Source organism: Scleropages formosus, chromosome 19 (genome assembly GCF_900964775.1).
Source record: "Scleropages formosus chromosome 19, fSclFor1.1, whole genome shotgun sequence".
In the NCBI taxonomy this organism is placed as follows: domain Eukaryota; kingdom Metazoa; phylum Chordata; class Actinopteri; order Osteoglossiformes; family Osteoglossidae; genus Scleropages; species Scleropages formosus.
Window position 1 is genome coordinate 3,852,978 of NC_041824.1, and position 15,646 is coordinate 3,868,623.

The following is a 15,646-nucleotide window of genomic DNA, read 5'->3' on the forward strand; positions in this document are numbered from 1 at the left end:
TATTAAGACAGAGATATACACATCTTGCTATGGGCTCTGAATGTGCCACTCTGGTTCAGAATGGATGATCAGGTCTGGTTTTGAATGTGCTATCAGGTTTGGCCCTGAATACACTCAGTTTCTGACATCACATCCTAGACCAGCGGTTTTAGACTCAGACTCAGATCATGTGGAGATTCATGTCTGCTTTTCTTAATTCCATCCCTCAACTAATTTAGTTATCAGTTACCTATACAATTTAGGAAGCTGCAAGAGCTTAAAAAAGTCTGTGAAATACAGAACTTTGTAAAAAAAATAGATGTAAAACAGATTACATATAAAGATTAAATATATAGTGATCTCCCAATACGTATAGCTATTGGGTCCAAATATATACATTTAGAGGCACAATAGCCTGTGCATTCTAGTTTTGCTCTCCGAGAATGGTGTTTGTTACTCCTGTCCCCATGGTAAAGTCCGCAGCTTGAGCTCCCAGCCAACTTTCTTGGGGGTTTTCGATTCCTCCCGGCGATTGTGATGGCTGACCCCTCTGTAGAAAGCCATCAGGCGGGGAGAGACGTTGTCACTGTGCAGCCTTGCGGCACATGGCTTCAACGAGTCAGTGGTTCCTTCAAATTATTTATGAGTGGGAAGAAAGTCAATACAAAGAGCCAGCTGGGAGGCCTACTTTTACCCACCGGAGGGCAAAGAACTCTTAAATCATCGGTATTTCACTTGCATTCTCTCCCTTGTAAACTCCAACTTGCGCAACCTCTGTCTGCCACTTATTTGTGCATTTCCTCTTATTAATTCACAATTTAAATAATTCCCATTGATGCAGTGTCGCCACATAAATATCATATTAGCTTAGTAGCTCTTTGCTGCTGTGGTTGTTCAGCAGTTCGATTTCTCATCCCCTATCAGTGCAAAATGGTATAGACGGGATGCAGTAGTGGTGGAACAACTGGAAACTGTGAACCCTTTAATGACCACGGATACTGGCACAATGGATGGGGGCAGCAGGTAGAGTAGTGGTTAGAGCCATTGCCTTTCAGTCCAAGGACTTGGGTCCAAATCCTTGCACCTGCTATTGTGACCAGTATCAAGGTACTTACCCTGAATTGACACAGCTGGCGGTTTAATACCCGGCTGTATGAATGGCTAAAGAAATTGTAAGTAGCTTAGTACTATATCTAGCATTATACGTTGCCTTGGGCAAAGACATCAGCTCTCCAACACAACATAACCCTCAGAGGGAAACATACGATATCATCAATGAATTTTCCTTCTCTTTCTACACTTCCGTATTTGACAGGGACCAGCATTAACATAATTTCTTTCAACTCTGAAGACAGCTGGAACTGGTGATACCAGGAAAACACAACCCTAACCCAGAATAAGGTGGTGGAGTAGCAAAGAACCCATATTTCGAACACAAATTTGCAGGTTCCCAAGAGATCGTCAGATCCGAAGGGAGGCCCTGAAATTGCGGTATTTAATTAACCTGGATTACATCTGTAAGTTACATCTGTTTTATGAAAGCCATGAGGTACCTGGGCGACCAAAGGGGGAGACAACACTACCGGACTGACATCCAAGGCGAGGATGATCGTCGATATTGCATTTAGCAGGCACTCATGCATGCGATTAAATCTGTGGCCTTGTCCCTCATCACTGCCTCCTGCTGGTTCCAGGAGGTGACTCACGTGCATGTCGAATGAGGGAGCGAGAACACGTGGTGCGCGCGACAGGCACCCATTCACTCTGGCTTGCCTTGATTGTTGATCCTTTGTCTTTCCCCCTTTAGCAGAGCGAAAAATGAAAAATGGAAATTGTACGGCGTGCTGTGAGCTATTGAGCAACGCAGCAGCCACTTGCCAACACTGGACCTGAAAGCCACAACCAAATGGAAATCTGACGTAGCCAACAATAGTTGCTCTCTCGAAACACGAAAGTGATGGTTATTTTCAGAGTGGTTCGACTTGAAAAGGGGGTATTCATTTCTCGTTGATGATCAAACTCCTCATCAATGCACTGATTTAAAAATAAACACACAGGATGTGTAAATAAAGACTTTTTCAGCAATGACTGGAATTGTGTTTATACTTTGCTTTGCTGTCGTAAATAAAGTTATTACTCATGCTATATATACTATGGGTTTTCCTAGAAAAATGACCACGTACATGAACTCCTAAAACTAAAACGAATCTAAAGGTCACAGGTTTGATCCCAACCTCCAGCTGTAGTACCCTTGACCAAGGTACTGACTCTAAATTGCTCCAGTAAAATTACCCACCTGTATAAATGGGTAAAATAATTGTAAGTAGCTTAACATTGTAAGTCGCTTTGGAGAAAAGCATTAAATAAATGAATAAATGTCAATGTAAAATATAGTTAAAAAAAAAAAAAACAGCAAAAAGAAATTCCAAGTGACTTGTCTTCACTGCTGATCAGCCTTTCTGTTTCATCTTCTCCCAAGTAGAAGAAAGGAACGGGACAGTTGCAGGCAGGGGGTAAAATTATGGTCTACCCCAGACCACCCAGCCCATTAGGAGGCTCAGTGGCTCGTGGCAGGGGGTAGGATTCCAGCCTTGCTTGGGGAACAGGCCATGCGGTCCATGGCAGTCCGGAAGCAAGACGTGGCAAAATTTCTTGCCCATGGGCAAAGTCAAAAAAGAATCGATCATGGCTCAGACTAGCGTGGATATCGCTCAGAGCTGGAGTGGCGTTGAGGGAATGCAGGAGGGGTGGGCTTCCCTGCTGATTTGAGTTTATCGAACAACGAGACATAAACGCACATTGATCTCTTTGGGTCTTGTGATGGATTTTTTTTATTTCTTTAATTTTCATTCATTTTTCCCCTCTACTTTGGCAGCCATACCCCACCACAGATGTTTGCTACTAAAAGACAAGACACTGTCTCATTTCCTGGACATTCAAGGTTTCTGCGGCAGGAGACGGCTGCTGTTAAACTGCACCGTGCGGTGAAGTCATTCCAGGGCTGGTTATTTGGTTCGGCTGTCTGTTCTGGAGCCTTCCTGATACAGTATTTAATTCCATTAATATAACATGTTCCATTAATCATTAATCACACAAGATGCTTGTTTCTATTCAGTTAAACTACTGCTTTATATATATTGTTTATTCATCCATTATTATTTTATGTGCTGCTTCCCTTTTGTATTTAATTGGGTCCCGAAAAGTTGTTTTAGAAATAAGAAGTGCAGAATGCAGGCTTTTCGAGGGTCAGCACTCTGCTTGGGAGAAGCCTTAGGCCTGGAATAACTTCTTTGCTGCCTTTTTTTCTTGGAAACAGCGAACAGGAAAACAGACAAACGGAACGTGCGGCTTTGCAACGAGTCTCTGCTTCTGAGGAGTTGAAATTAGAGCCTTAAACACATATGGTACTGTGCAAAAGTTTTAGGCACTTGGGCAAAAAAGCTGTAAAGTGAGAATGAGTCCAAAAACAATGCTCTTAATTAATAAACTTCCTACTAAGCTCGGTAACCATCCATCGTCAACAAAGCGCTTGTCGTGAGCGTGAACACCTTTTGTTGTCTTGCTGTACTTACTCTTGCCATGGTGTAAGGTCTGAGAGTCAAACTGTCACATGTGACAAAAGCTCACATGTTCAGTATGGTTGTCCCTCACCCAGTTTTATTGCCTCTATACAGCTGTTTCTGCTTCACTTAATTGGTGTAACATACAAAGACCTCAAGTTCTCTATTTGGAAAGTTGTTTATTACTATTTTACTTTCTTTCTTTAACGACATACAAAACCCCTACTGTAATACCGTAACTTTCTGCAAAAGGAATGCTTGGAAATCTAAAATATGCTCTTTCCCATTGACACTAATGCAGAATACAGTAAATAACCACCTAAAATAAATATTTTTGTGAAACATCTAAGTGCCTAAGACTTTTGCACAGTACTGTATTAATGAGTGTGACGGGGTGCGGACCCCATGACCATCTGTTAGGTGTTACAGGCAACAACCCCCCTCCCCCCCACCCCCTCACCCCCGTGCCCCCGCCAAAGGAGGGTCCCCTGGCTTGACAAGCCACCTCCAGGCAGGGACAGTGCGAATCCTGGCACAGGGGGGCTGATTCAGCTGCCTTCAGCTGCGCTCGGCGTGCCGGAATATTCATGAGCTGGGGAGCATCGCCGTGAGCAGGGAAAGGGGCGAGCAAGGGAGCCAAAGCACGCAGATAGGCATAGGGTGCGAGAGAAACACAAAGAGAGGGAGGGAGAGAGGGAGGGAGGGAGAGAGGAAGAAAGGGAGGGAGGGAGGGAAGGAAGGAGAGCGACAGGGGCACGCGCAGGACTTCAACTCCGACGGAGCTCAGACACAGAGGGAGATGAAGAGGCAGATGGAGAGGGAGATGGAGAGGCAGAGAGCACAATAAAGGGAGTCCTTTCCTTTCACCCGCAGATTAGTTTGTGTGTCACTCGCTCCTGGAGGGCCGTTCGGGGAGGGAAGGTATCAGACGCGGTCAGGAGGTGCGAGGCGTCTCTTCTCACGTCTCCTCCTCTTCGCACTTCTCCTCTCCCACTTGCGTTCCCTTTCCCGCACAAAGTGTGTCGCCCGGCGACGGCGCCGTGCGCTCGGCCGCTCGGAGCAGGAGGCGAGGAGGGAGAGAGACCCTCGGAGCGGGAGGCAGCGAGAGACGGAGACAGAGAGGAGGAGGAGGAGGAGGAGGAGGAGGAGGAGGAAGGGAAACTTGTGAGCGCTTCAAACTCACCAGCTGGAGAGAAGAGCCCTGGATCCAGGTGAGGAAAACGAGGTTTATTTCCCTCCAAAGTCCTACCGCATGGCTTAAAATAAACAAGTCATATTTTTATTCACTTGTTCTTTTTCACTCGTGTGGCTCAGAGGTGATGCTGTGGGAAAAGGCTGATTTTTTTTTTTTTTTTTCCCAACCTTGATGTGCTCAGTGAAGCAGCGATAACACACATGATAAAGTGGAGGGTAGGAGTGCTGGGTGTTCGGGGAAAAAAAAAAGAGTTGCAGCGCAGTCCGTCGCGCAGGTCGAGGTGCGGTGAATTACCTTAGTATTACCCTGTTGAAGTTGCTGGGCAATCTTTTCCTTGGTATTTCACTGCCGGGTTTTATCCGTTACCGTCTCAACTGGGGGCGAAAGGAAGTGATGCGCTGAAGAAAAAGTTTGTTTTCCCTCTTTTCCATCTATTATTAGTCTTTACTTTTTGTCTTGTTTGATGGATGGATTGACGGTTATTTGAAGCTTTTCTTCTGCTTCTTTGTGGCTGCAGCTGGAAAAAGATTGACGGGAGTTATTGCATGTATGACAGTGCGTGTGTGTGTGTGTGTGTGTGTGCGTCAGTGTGCATGAGCATGTGGGTGCGAGTGTATCCCTGTGTGTGTGTGTGTGTGTGTGTGTGTGTGCGTCAGTGTGCATGAGCATGTGGGTGCGAGTGTATCCCAGTGTGTGTGTGTGTGTGTGTGTGTGTGTGTGTGTGCGCGCCAGTGTGGGCACGCTGATGAGATGCCATCGACTTGGAGAAGAGAATGGGTCCCTCAGCCAGGCGCTGATGGAGGGGGAGCTGCGCTGCTGGCAGCCAACACAGTAACCAAGGCAGCTGACATGAAGGAGAGCCAGCGAGGGACACTGGGATCGCTATTTTTCACCCACTGAAACACAGGCGCTCTCTGCCAAGCCCCGTTTCCTCATGGCGTATAAAGATTTCATTGTGGGCCGCTGTGACCGGATACATTAAGTATCCGCGCGAGTTTGCGTGCACCTTCCCAGGAAGGCCACTGGAGATGAGCCTTTGGAGGTCTTTGAGCTCTTTCAACATTTTAGTTTCATCATTTTTTTACGTACGTATTTATTCATCTTTGAGGGTCGGGGCTGGTATTAAAAACAGAAGATGCATGCGGGAAGACATGAGTGTAACATAAGCGTACCGCACGAACACTTGAGTAATGAGTTTGCGGAAGCCGAAGGCGGAAACTCATTAAAGTAAAATAAACATAGTGCTCCTTTTATTCGGTGATTAAACGTTTTGCAGGAAAAAAATCACAACTCTTAAATACTTTGTGAGTATAAACTGCAGGGGATGTAGGTAGTACTTAATTTGTGTAAGGAGTAAAAGGTTGTAAGGACAAGTGTTAAGAAAGAGGCTTGCTGTTGTACCCTAGAGAAAGATATTTATGGGTCACGTGGAGCAAATCCAGCCTCATAGCATCAAACACACACACACACACACATATATTTTATATGTATGCCTTTATCTACCTAACTTGCAATAGTTTAACTGCAAAAGTGTGCGACTTCAGACTGGCATTTGGGCAAACATGGTAAAGGACCCACAGGAGTATTTCACTGCTGCTGGCTGTTCTAGAAGGAACTGGTTGTCTGAGTTCTACAAGGGTGACTGTCCTTTTCCCGTATTGTGTATGCAGGATGTTCAATAAGCGCTAATGTCAATGATGCTACAGTCAACCTGCCCTGATGTTGTTATTAACCTTGTGATGAAGTACCTGGATGACAGAAAAATCTGAATTATCAGTTTATTATTCGTTATTATTTATTTTTTTAATCCATCTATTTTATTTCATTTCATTTTATTCTTTTCAGCCACACACTAATATTTCATTTTACAGATGTAACATATATGTGTACTGTATATACATATATGTTAACATATGTATTACAGATGTAACAGATGTAGTTATATATATATATATACACACACACATATGCATATATATATATATATATATATATATATACATAATTTATTCTTTTTGTCCTTCCTCCATTTTTCTTGAGGTAAGAGAGGCTGGATCATAGCACCTTATCTTTTATGTGATAATTAGACGTGGTGCCTTATCAGGTCTCATTGCTGTGTTTTGTAAATATGCTGCTAATTCTGTCAGAATCACTTTGTTTGTACACTGTAGATTCACCTTCGAAAGGGCTCTGTGTCCTCGTGATGCCAGCTTAAACGGTGATCGTTATGTAAATGCGAGAACTGAGACTCTTTACTGGCATTAACGTAAATTAACGTGAATTAAAACACTGTACGCGAGGAGAAGTATTAAGGAAGATTAAGTGACGGCGATGCTCTTAAGCCTTCTCAACTTCAGCAAAACTACATTTCAGGTATCGGCTCTTCCTTCGCTGCTTTACACCAGTATTCCAAGAGTCTGATGTTGTCCCAAGCTGAAGGTTGTAATTAGTGTTAAAAATTCAATCAAGATTGCTTTTTTCAAAAGCTGAAGGTTTTGTTTCTACATTTACATTTACATGTATTCATTTAGCAGACACTTCTTTCCAAATCAACGTAAATCTCATAGAACTATACAAGAATACAACGTAGAATACAACGTGTTTTTTTTACATTAGCAGAAAGAGACATTTAGATGCAGACGTGCGATTCTTAAGTGCAGTTAGTTTGCTTCTTTCCATCACATGAAACAATGTTCATCACGCAAGTAGATGCATAAAACTTTATCCGAATATTGACGATTCCTGATCACCTTCCTAGTAATTTTTTTTTTTTTTTGGAGATATATAGAAATATTTACGTTACATTGCAGGAGTAGTTGCGTGAAGGTTTATCTGGGCATCATCTTAAAATTATAGTGCATATAGTGCATTTTTAAGTCTGGATGTTCCAGCTGAGGTTGAAGGATATGAATTGAAGTAGAAGAGGCCGCAGGTTCAACCCTGATGTTGGAAGTAATGTCGGGGCCAGATCTTGCAGAACTTTCTGTGAAATAGACTTTGAAAGCAATTAATGTTTTTTTTTTTCCTTCTTCGTCTTCTTTTCACACAACCTTTCAGGTAATGAATCTATTAAAAATGACAGTTGCTTAAAGAAATATACCGAACACCTTAGACTGAAATTAATTTAAATTGATTCCTCCAGACGTGCTTTGCGAAGGAAAACTCAGACATGCCAGGCCACATGCAGAAATCAATTTTCAAAATAAACCTGATTAAAAAGATGTGCTGTCTCCTCGAGTCGGATTTTTTTTTGTAGCCCTTCAAAACGGATGAAAGCGAGGGGCTGGGGGTTGGTTGAAGAGTAGGTTGGGTGAGAGCCTTGGATGAGCTCTTCTGGATTGTTGTCTCCATCCTTCCCCCTCCTCCCCACACTGCATTACCTTTTCTCCAGGAGCTCAGGAGTTGTCACGTAACAACAATGCTAATGATGTTAAAGTGAGCACAAGTCCTGCATTTTGAGTTAATTCCCTTGCCAAATCATTTCGTTGAGACTCACATCTCGTACTCATGCGTTCTTACCCCGAAGGAGCCCTTCTTCGCCCCTCTCACGCGTAAACAGTTGTGTCATGTCTAGATACAGCCCCGATGAGTGAAATCAAAGGCACCCAGAGCAAAAGACCCCGTTTGCCCCCCAACAGAAAGAGCAGAACCCAGTCCTCTGCACATCAAGTATCTGTAAGCGGTAGTAAAAAAAATGTGTTTTTGGCTTTGGCCAAATTGTGAGCAGCATCGCTCTGGACGTGTAACACTTTAAGCCTGTTCCGCATCAAATTTTATCACAAAAAAAATTCAAAAATATAGCAGTGCCCACACAGCAAATTAAACTCATGCCATGGCTAATGGATTATATTCTCGGGGGAGGCACAGTCGAGTAGGCGTTCACCAGGGAGACGGGTGGATGAACCGATGCAGATCTGTCATGGGAGTTTCCACGCCGCTCCTGTTTCTCCGCTCATTCGGGGAGGGATCCAGGTTTCCGACGAGGGATTGATGCCCCTCACTTGTTCGTGAATCCTGGCACTGTATGAAGGAAAGTATTTTACTTTGTCTGGTCCCTGAACACTCTACAACAGGTGCATAGGACATTTTGTAGTGTGATGCCTGACTTTCCACATATTACTGACAACAGCAGACAAAAGCCAGGATGTCTTCTGAAGCCGTGGATCAATTGCCAGCATGTGATGCTTTCTTCGACATGGCACTATTGGGTGTGCAGCCGAGAGGCAGGAGCAGGGGGGATTCGGGGAGGGGTAGGCTTTGAGTTTACAAAATTACCTGGGCCCTCTATTCTCAGCTCCTTGGGATACCTCTCTACATGCCAAATTCAATATATACGCAGAAAGTTGCAGATGAAGAACCGTATGTTTTCCCCCTCTGCTCTCGGGAGTGGGGAAGAAGCACCGAGCGCCTCTACCTTCCTCTGAAACCTTTCTTCTCCAAATTATGTTCTGCGAATCGATATCGGAAAAACCAGCAGACAATGCTGGAGGAGATAGTTTCATTAGCAGTGATTGACAAGACAAGGGGAAAATAGGAGGGGAAAAAGTGCACACGAAGCCAGGGCTCTGTTTCTTCTCAACGCCGCACTGAAATTTGTTTTGAAAAGGGTCCCTGCGTGAACCGACCCGTTTGATGGGGAGGTCTGGAAGTGGTCGGGAGCTGCCGTTTGAAGTTCTTCCAGCTAGTTTTTTTGACGAGATTCTCTCTCCTCTCCCAGCTCCTCGAGAGGTTCAAACCCACCCTGCTTCTTCCAGAGGACCAAACCGGCGGGTTTGATGGAATCAGAGGGGGAGCATTCAGAGCTCTGGGCTGTGTTTGCTTTGGACAGGAGGTGGGGCACAAGCACGTGCTGTGCTGGGGTATGGGGAGGCTTGGGGGACCCGTGCGAGAGAGATGGGTTGGTCCTCGTGTCCCGGATGCAGGAAAATCAGCAGAGATGGGGTCTCGGGGTAACAAGGGTGTAACTAAGCAAGAAGCTGATCGAAGCCCGACTGGCATTCGGACTCACAGCCTTCCCCACATGATCACCCAGATACTCCCCATGTCTGTAACCGTGTGTTCCAGCCTGGGTGTGAAAGAGAGACATACGCATGTCTCAGAGATACACACAAGTCACATCAGTAACTCACTTAGCCGTCTGTTGTTTCACCTGCAGGGGAGAGCCACTCCTTGAGAAGGTAATGGGCCATGACAGAAAGGAAGAGCAATTAGGCTTCAAGATCCATTACATGGGGGACACCTTGTTTAGGCTGTACTTGGGAGCCCACCTCTCGAACCAAGAGTTAAAACATCACAAGTTTTGCATTTTGAATATTTGACGAATGAACGGAGCGTCGAGAAAAGCAGATGCATTATTCACGTAACTCTGGGAATACATAAAAAATGTACACCTCCAAAACATTGTCTTTTCCTTGTTAGGGGGCCAAAAGAGGGAGGGAAAAGTAGGTTTTAACCAAACACCACAAAGCTTTATGGATTCACACGATCCTCAGTCACAAATTGGGTTATCATCTTTTTTTTGTATTCCGTGGCCCACGCGGGCTTCATTTACCATTGCCATGTATTATACTCTAGTGCTTTTATCCATTTCACTTAACTATGCGCGTTCTTGGGGATCACTCGGAAGTCATTTCCAAAATGTCTTTTATATACAAGCCATGCCCTGTCTGTTATGATAAGCTGCAGAAAATCGTACTCTGACTTTGCCGTACAGATTTTCTGGTTTTTTTTGGAGGGTCAAGTAATGAGGCAAGCAGACTGAGAATATCCGAAACATATTTTTGTTGAAAGTAAGAACCAAAATCAGATGAGCTAAAAAATTATTGATTCATTTGAGAAGTACTTTTACGCAGGGTCACCTGCAATACATAGTTGATGATTTTAAGAATTATCGATTTAAGCATAATATTGAAAAGGGCTACTTCACTTTTACCGTGCATATCCAGAAGCTGCTTAAACCTGTCCTGGGGATGCAACTTTGTAACATGTCAGTAACTAATTCACTAATTTTCCTGACCTGATTGACCAGTTATCTCCTGGTTAAGATTCACACGGAGGAAACAGTTGAAATTATTGTATCAATGTCATTGATGCCATTGATTATATCATTGTAATTGTATCGATTATTGTATTGCAGTTATTCTATTCGCCACCCTCTATCTGTAAGACCTCCATGCGTTCAGGAGACAGGTGGGTTGGGGGACTGGAGGAGGGGGAAGGGCAGGAATCTGCAATTAACATCATTGATGCCAACTGTCTGGACTGAGCTGAAACCCCCTGTTTGTTTAACAGGGGGCTCAGCATTTGGATGTTCCTGAATAAACAACCTCCCGGCACCCCATCCACCACCCCACCCACCAGCCTGGGTAATGTGACCGGCTGCGATCTGGGATTCTCAGGGAAGAGTATGTCGTTTCACCATCGCTGTCTTTGCACAGGCAGGTTGTTTTAGTGTCAGACTGTCCTCCCACGGTTTTGGACTGAGCGCAATTTCATTTGCTTAAGAAAATAATCTGCTCGTTACCATTTCCATATGTCCCCGTTTAACTGGCACTGTTGCCGATCGATTGGTAACCACTCGGTGTTTTTTTCCTTTTTTTTCTAAAAACGTGACCTGCTCAGGTAGCCAGATTTAATATTTATCTTTAGACATTTCAGACACCGATTGAAATTCATCGAGCCACTGTTGTGAAGGAAGGAAAAAACGTGAGTTATATCATCAGACTTTATACGAGTGTCGCCGCATAATCAGTGCTCACTATATGAAGTCCATTTTGACTTTAGTTACTTTTGCTGTCTACATAGAAAGAATTTTGGTATAAGTTTAACCATCTCACTTGTGTGTCATATCCTCCAGGGGAATATGAGTAGGAATATATCACATTTAGGGGGATGTGGTGGTGTGGCGTAGTGGGTATAGCTGGTACCCCCTCTGTGTCAGGTCTGGGGTTCAAACCCTGCTTGGGGTGCCCTGTGATGGACAAATGTCCCATCCTGGGTGTGTCCTCTCCACCTGCACCCTATGTTGTTGGATGAGGATCGCAACAAGCGATTGTTGATGATGGATATCACAATTGTTCTGTATATCCCTCACACAATGATACCAGCAATTACCCAGTATCTTGACTACTCTAATCATCTCAAAAAGCAAGATCATTTTGTTCAACCTCCCTTTTTTAAGCACAGGGTGGCAAACCACATTACCAAGGCAATTATGATAATCTAAAAAAAAAACAATTTAAAAAGCTAAGAAAGGAGGTCTGGGTAATTAGCAGAAGTAGCAGTGCTCCGTGAGGTCTCAGTATTCAAGCTTATAATTGACTCTGGCTCATGTTATCCATGCTGAAAAGGAACAGAATTCAGTTGGTGCAATGAGCCATGTCTTCCTTCAGAAACGAGACACCGCAAAGACAGATACCTGGAAGAAACCATCACTTTGACACAGGTCACGGCTCGGAAACATCCAAACAAGAATCCCGGGGAGTGTGGTCAAAGCACCTTGCAAACTATCTTTCACATGACAGGCAGGGGGTGGGGCCACAATAGATTAGCACTAGTATGAGGGTATTCTGTCTGATGGCCGGTCCCGGATTGCAATGTCACAGGATCATCTTTCTTCGATGGGAGCCATTGCAAAAGAGGTCTCTGAGCTTTCGGCAGAAAGCAAGCACTTCCATGCTGTGTTTAATTGCATTCCTGGCATCTGCGCTCCTGCTTTCCTCAACATTGCCACCGGTCCGTTCCAGGCAGTGGGGAAGCAGAAAGCCTCAAGTCCGGTAAAAGTTTAAAAATATCACAGAAGCTGGTACAGTTGGGAAATAGGCTATGGTGTTGGGGATTAAGTGTGGTAACAAGACAGAAGAATGTGGAACGTTGTAGGTTAAATACTGGGGATTAACACGATACCTTTTCACTTGGAGATGTTATTATAGAAGAGTGGATCATCACACAGATGTCTATGGTTGAAGATTAACCATTCATAGAAGGTTGGGTGCAACTTCAGCTTGCTTTTGGGATTTTTCATCACGTCATATTCGTTGAATATTACATTCATTTATTCAACAGACACTTTTCTCCAAAGCGACTTCCAATGAACTCTATGTAGTGTTATCAGCCCACACACCTTATTCACCGTTGTGACTTACACTGCTAGATACACTACTTACACTGGGTCACTCATCCATACATCAGTGGAACACATTCTCTCTCTCTTTCTCTCTCTCTCTCTCTCTCTGTCACTCACACCCTATGCATGAACCTGAACAGCATGTTTTTGGACTGTGAGAGGAAACCAGAGCACCCAGAAGAAACCCACACAGACTGAGCAGGGACCGAACCCACATTTTCTCACACCACCCAGGTGTGTGAGACAGCAGTGCTACTTGCTGTGCCGCTGTGCGGCCCCCAAAGCAAAAGCTGTTATTTCCATGATCTTGGCAGTCTATATGTTAGGTAAATGATCCCAAAATTAGATGATCGAATGCATCATGTGTGGGTGCACATCATGCAGCGCCATCCTCCCAGTGAATTGTGGGTACGCATTGACATTGCAGTGTAATAGATGTAATGCATAAAGTAGGACAGCTGGGAGCACAGTGGTTAAAACTGCTGCCTTTGTACCTAAAGGTTGCAGGTTTTAATCCCATCTCCAGCTGTAGAACCCTTGAGCAAGGTACTTTACCTAAATTGCTCTAAAAATGGCTAAATAACTGTAAGTGACTTAACCTTGTAAGTTGCTTTGGAGAAAAGCATCAGCTAAATGAAGAAATGTGAAGTGTGTCATGGCTGCATGCAGTTGGGGAGTTTTGGTCTGGCCAGTAATTTATGCCTGGGCTCCAAATTTTCTAGTGTGTCCAGTGCATCACTCATAGGTCCAAACATAATCTACTTATAAAGCCAGCCCAGACACTGCAATGATTACTGGGACATTGCCTTTAAAGTCATCTTCCAGGAACCACTTGATCTGATGAAATTTAACTAGGATGCGGTCCCAAGTCATTTGCTATCATCTTCCATACGCAACCTATTCAAAATTCTCAAGAGGAGATAATTGGATTTTGAAAAATAAATTGATAAATCTAATAAATATTGAAAATAAATGTTTTGCCCTCCATTGTCATAGTTTATCTTTTCCTTGTCTGCACTGCATCTTCCTAATGACAAATTCATTGATGTCCAGGGAATACAGTTTCTGTTTTCTGGGCTGCAATTTGCAGACATTTGCATTCTCCAGGTCAAAGAAGCTGATTACATCTTAACAACAGGGTTATATTCGCCTTTTCCTGCAAAAGAAATCAAATATCACAATTTGCATTTGAGGCCTTTAAATGTCTCAGGGAAGGATGGAGGACATAAATGCAAAAAGACTTATTAAGGTACCATGTAATTGTATGTCTTGAATAATTAATCTACAGCGACAGCGTGAGTTCTTAGAACAACATGATTTCCGGAATATTCACTTTCTGTTAGCACTGCGTATTGCCTTCCAAGCTCCAGAAGTCACAACAAATAAGCACAGATGTTTTTCGGGAACAGTAAAGAGATAAATTGCTGAAATGCAAAGAGGCTCCCACTTGAAAATGAATCAAACAAAGGTGGCCCTGGACTAGAAAAGCAAAAAGCGGCATTTAAAAGTGCAGTAAAAGCTGTTGAAATATTTTACTGAGGTCACAGTCCAAAATGAACAGTCCATTACTTAATTTTACTCATTTTTTTGTGTCTCACATCAATTCAGCAAACAACTTATTCAATAATGGGCTGTCAAAATAGACACTTTGGTGAGCCCCTTGAGAAGTTCAGACTGCCCTCTTTACCATAAGTGTTGCTGAAATGTAATTACTTTCTATTATTTTACTTTATTATTGTCATTTACTCTTTAGTATCTACACTTACTGTATTTACCTATTACATATTTTTCATTGTACTAGGGGGGTGCAGTGGTGCAGCGGGTTTGGCCTGTGCTTGCTCTTTGGTGGGTGTGGGGTTCGAGTCCTGCTTGGGGTGCCTTGTGATGGACTGGTGTCCCATCCTGGGTGTGTCCCCTCCCGGGTGTGTCCCCTTCCCCTCCAGCCTTGCGCCCTGCATTGCCAGGTTAAGCTCCGGCTCGCTGCGACCCCGTGCAGAATAAGCAGCTTCAGTCACTGTGTGTGTGCATGTGTTATTTTTCATTATATTACTCATTATGTCTTCTATCATATTCCATTTTATCTTGCATTCTTCTATTTTTGCTCAGTTCAGAGCAGTCATTCACTACCGTGGCAACATAGTAGATGTAAAATAAATACTTGTGGGGACATTTAAGAAAGTTGCAGAATACAATTCATGCATTTAATGATTTACAAAAACTTAATTATTAGTGTAAGGAAACAAAGGAGAATAGTGTCCTATAACCTGTCTCAACCAATCACAAATATCGATTAATGTTAATTTTATATCCCATAGACATGCTGTTCAGGTTCCCCCATAGTGTGTGAGTGACAGAGAGTGTGTGTGTGCGTGTGTGTGTGTGTGTGTGTGTGTGTGTGTGTGTGTGTGTTCCACTGATGTATGGATGAGTGACCCATTGTAAGTAGTGTATCTAGCAGTGTAAGTCACCGCGGTGAGTAAAGTGGGTGAGCTCATAACACTACATAGAGTTCATTGGAAGTTGCTTTGGAGAAAAGCATCTGCTAAATGAATAAATGTAAATCCTGAACTGTCGCATGTCTTGTGACGAGCGGAATGTCTTTCCCGCCATTAACGGAGTAGTGGATGGAAATGTTTGAAAGTGTTTATAGACTCCCCTCCTGTGCAGTGACTTAGAGAGCATAGCTGTGCACATGATCTCATCTGTAACATAGGAAAAGGAAATCACAGTTAAAAAATGGTGCAGACATTTCAGTATTTGATCTTAATTTGTCTATTTTATTTATAG

At 43.5% G+C, this 15,646-nt stretch overlaps 1 protein-coding gene across 1 annotated transcript in view; it reads left to right on the top strand.

Moving 5' to 3' along the window:
* The first annotated feature begins 4,667 nt into the window (after positions 1 to 4,667).
* The window catches only part of LOC108927557 (cadherin-20-like), a 50,001-nt gene continuing 39,022 nt past the window's right edge, over positions 4,668 to 15,646 (top strand). The window contains exon 1 of the mRNA XM_018740956.2: positions 4,668 to 4,750. The gene's annotated coding sequence lies outside the window, so the exon portion shown is untranslated. The remainder of the gene's footprint in view (positions 4,751 to 15,646) is intronic.